The sequence below is a fragment of the Cherax quadricarinatus genome, chromosome 51 (genome assembly GCF_038502225.1).
Source record: "Cherax quadricarinatus isolate ZL_2023a chromosome 51, ASM3850222v1, whole genome shotgun sequence".
In the NCBI taxonomy this organism is placed as follows: Eukaryota; Metazoa; Arthropoda; class Malacostraca; order Decapoda; family Parastacidae; genus Cherax; species Cherax quadricarinatus.
Window position 1 is genome coordinate 19,886,187 of NC_091342.1, and position 4,466 is coordinate 19,890,652.

At 38.4% G+C, this 4,466-nt stretch overlaps 1 protein-coding gene across 3 annotated transcripts in view; it reads left to right on the forward strand.

The window, feature by feature from the left end:
• LOC128694629 (uncharacterized) overlaps window positions 1-4,466 on the forward strand; it is a 316,265-nt gene that overhangs the window by 173,154 nt on the left and 138,645 nt on the right. The window lies entirely within an intron of this gene.

Below are 4,466 nucleotides of genomic sequence, written 5' to 3' on the forward strand. Positions count from 1 at the left end.
ATGTAGGATTGCGGATGAGCAAGGACGTTTCAGAGTGGGTAGGGGATGTGTAGATCAAGTGTTTACATTGAAGCATATATGTGAACAGTATTTAGATAAAGGTAGGGAAGTTTTTATTGCATTTATGGATTTAGAAAAGGCATATGATAGAGTGGATAGAGGAGCAATGTGGCAGATGTTGCAAGTATATGGAATATGTGGTAAGTTATTAAATGCTGTAAAGAGTTTTTATGAGGATAGTGAGGCTCAGGTTAGGGTGTGTAGAAGAGAGGGAGACTACTTCCCGGTAAAAGTAGGTCTTAGACAGGGATGTGTAATGTCACCATGGTTGTTTAATATATTTATAGATGGGATTGTAAAGGAAGTAAATGCAAGGGTGTTCGGGAGAGGGGTGGGATTAAATTTTGGGGAATCAAATTCAAAATGGGAATTGACACAGTTACTTTTTGCTGATGATACTGTGCTTATGGGAGATTCTAAAGAAAAATTGCAAAGGTTAGTGGATGAGTTTGGGAATGTGTGTAAAGGTAGAAAGTTGAAAGTGAACATAGAAAAGAGTAAGGTGATGAGGGTGTCAAATGACTTAGATAAAGAAAGATTGGATATCAAATTGGGGAGGAGGAGTATGGAAGAAGTGAATGTTTTCAGATACTTGGGAGTTGACGTGTCGGCGGATGGATTTATGAAGGATGAGGTTAATCATAGAATTGATGAGGGAAAAAAGGTGAGTGGTGCGTTGAGGTATATGTGGAGTCAAAAAACGTTATCTATGGAGGCAAAGAAGGGAATGTATGAAAGTATAGTAGTACCAACACTCTTATATGGGTGTGAAGCTTGGGTGGTAAATGCAGCAGCGAGGAGACGGTTGTAGGCAGTGGAGATGTCCTGTTAAAGGGCAATGTGTGGTGTAAATATTATGCAGAAAATTCGGAGTGTGGAAATTAGGAAAAGGCGTGGAGTTAATAAAAGTATTAGTCAGAGGGCAGAAGAGGGGTTGTTGAGGTGGTTTGGTCATTTAGAGAGAATGGATCAAAGTAGAATGACATGGAAAGCATATAAATCTATAGGGGAAGGAAGGCGGGGTAGGGGTCGTCCTCGAAAGGGTTGGAGAGAGGGGGTAAAGGAGGTTTTGTGGGCAAGGGGCTTGGACTTCCAGCAAGCGTGCGTGAGCGTGTTAGATAGGAGTGAATGGAGACGAATGGTACTTGGGACCTGACGATCTATTGGAGTGTGAGCAGGGTAATATTTAGTGAAGGGATTCAGGGAAACCGGTTATTTTCATATAGTCGGACTTGAGTCCTGGAAATGGGAAGTACAATGCCTGCACTTTAAAGGAGGGGTTTGGGATATTGGCAGTTTGGAGGGATATGTTGTGTATCTTTATATGTGTATGCTTCTAAACTGTTGTATTCTGAGCACCTCTGCAAAAACAGTGATAATGTGCGAGTGTGGTGAAAGTGTTGAATGATGATGAAAGTATTTTCTTTTTGGGGATTTTCTTTCTTTTTTGGGTCACCCTGCCTCGGTGGGAGACGGCCGACTTGTTGAAAAAAAAAAAAAAGAAGTCTGTTGAGTATACCTGGTAAAGTGTATGGTAGAGTTATTATTGAAAGAATTAAGAGTAAGACAGAGAATAGGATAGCAGGTGAACAAGGAGGCTTTAGGAAAGGTATGGGGTGTGTGGACCAGGTGTTTACAGTGAAACATATAAGTGAACAGTATTTAGATAAGGCTAAAGAGGTTTTTGTGGCATTAATGGATTTGGAAAAGGCATATGACAGGGTGGATAGGGGGGCAATGTAGCAGATGTTGCAGGTGTATGGTGTAGGAGGTAGGTTACTGAAAGCAGTGAAGAGTTTTTATGAGGATAGTGAGGCTCAAGTTAGAGTATGTAGGAAAGAGGGAGATTATTTCCCAGTAAAAGTAGGCCTTAGACAAGGATGTGTGATGTCACCATGGTTGTTTAATATATTTATAGATGGGGTTGTAAGAGAAGTAAATGCGAGGGTCTTGGCAAGAGGCGTGGAGCTAAAAGATAAAGAATCACACATAAATTGGGAGTTGTCACAGTATCTCTTTGCTGATGACACTGTGCTCTTGGGAGATTCTGAAGAGAAGTTGCAGAGGTTGGTGGATGAATTTGGTAGGGTGTGCAAAAGAAGAAAATTAAAAGTGAATACAGGAAAGAGTAAGGTTATGAGGATAACAAAAAGATTAGGTGATGAAAGATTGGATATCAGATTGGAGGGAGAGAGTATGGAGAAGGTGAATGTATTCAGATATTTGGGAGTGGATGTGTCAGCGGATGGGTCTGTGAAAGATGAGGTGAATCATAGAATTGATGAGGGGAAAAGGGTGAGTGGTGCACTTAGGAGTCTGTGGAGACAAAGAACTTTGTCCTTGGAGGCAAAGAGGGGAATGTATGAAAGTATAGTTTTACCAACGCTCTTATATGGGTGTGAAGCATGGATGATGAATGTTGCAGTGAGGAGAAGGCTGGAGGCAGTGGAGATGTCATGTCTGAGGGCAATGTGTGGTGTGAATATAATGCAGAGAATTCGTAGTTTGGAAGTTAGGAGGAGGTGCGAGATTACCAAAACTGTTGTCCAGAGGGCTGAGGAAGGGTTGTTGAGGTGGTTCGGACATGTAGAGAGAATGGAGCGAAACAGAATGACTTCAAGAGTGTATCAGTCTGTAGTGGAAGGAAGGCAGGGGAGGGGTCGGCCTAGGAAAGGTTGGAGGGAGGGGGTAAAGGAGGTTTTGCGTGCGAGGGGCTTGGACTTCCAGCGGGCATGCGTGAGTCTGTTTGATAGGAGTGAATGGAGACAAATGGTTTTTAATACTTGACGTGCTGTTGGAGAGTGAGCAAAGTAACATTTATGAAGGGATTCAGGGAAACCGGCAGGCCGGACTTGAGTCCTGGAGATGGGAAGTACAGTGCCTGCACTCTGAAGGAGGGGTGTTAATGTTGCAGTTTAAAAACTGTAGTGTAAAGCACCCTTCTGGCAAGACAGTGATGGAGTGAATGATGGTGAAAGTTTTTCTTTTTCGGGCCACCCTGCCTTGGTGGGAATCGGCCAGTGTGTTAATAATAATAATAAAATAAATTACATCTCTCATCCAATATGTGTCCAGCTGGTTGATCTAATATGCATTCATGAATACACTGACATTATATGTACAATTATTACAATAATGCAGAGGTCTGCATAGCATTAAATCTTGTATTTTTTTTTCTTGTGTGTGAATAAAAGTTCAAAATGGAAAGTGTAACAACAGAGGCCTGGGGTCATAACTGATGAACAGAAGAAATGTTGATTTAGTGCCAGGAATATCTATATTGTTTATTCTAGACCCAGTTTTTAAATTAGCATTTTTTAATTTTGTATGAAATTGGCCAAATTTCTGATTTCTTTATTAGGTAGTTCAAACAGATAAATGGGCAGTGTCTTGTGGTCAGTCAGTAGAATGGAAGGCATACTAGTGAAATAGCTAAGATTTTGGTAGACTGGAACAGTGGAATTGGCCTAAAATCGGATTCAGAGTGGGTGAAATAGCCATTGTTTAAATATTGCCAAGGCTGCTAACTTTGTGAGAGTGTAAGTCCATAAGTTTTCCATCAAATTTCATACTTTTGGTGTCATTACCTTTGGAAAAAGATTCTCCATCATTCCATAAGAAACAATAATTCTTGTTTTTGGAGGGAGGGGGGATTTTTGGACCCATGAGAACAAGTTTGAAATCAGGGGTCTGGACCCTGAAAGAGTTAAAACATGCCTATCATGGGTTCAAGGCCCACCCTTTCTGTGATTTGTTTGGAATCATTACAATTTTATGAGTCACATTTTAATCATTTGCAATTAGTTAAAAAAATATCCATTTACTTCTTTGTTTAAAATAATACTTTCTTGTTTTTCAGCTAAGGTTAATTTTAAAATGCAGTAGCTTTAATTATTATAAACAGTTTTCTTCTTGTTCATAATTCTTTCAAATCCTGAAAATATTGTATAATTTTTTTAATTTTTACTGATCACTATGTATATATTTTTTTTAATATCCTGGTCACTAAAATTGAGAAAATTCTTACTCTTTCTGAAAAATTCATACAACAAAAAATATTTTTTGATATTTTTCATAAAAAATTTCTCCAAAACAACAAATTTTATTAGTTTCAACAGAAATTCTGGACTTCCTTCAATAAATGAATATTCCTTCAATAAATGAATATTTTTAAAAATTTTGAAATCAGAATATTCTCAGAATTTCAAAATTGTACAAGTAAAAATTAAAAGTTTGTCTCCATTTAAAATCTTTCATGTGAAGATATATTTATAATTTCAGCTATTCATACTTCTCTATATACTGTAGTGCTGTAATTTGAACTCTCCTGATAGGAATTTACCTGAATAAGTGAGAAATTATTGTGCTACTGTTGTTTTTAATTTACAAACTTTTAAATCTTGTAG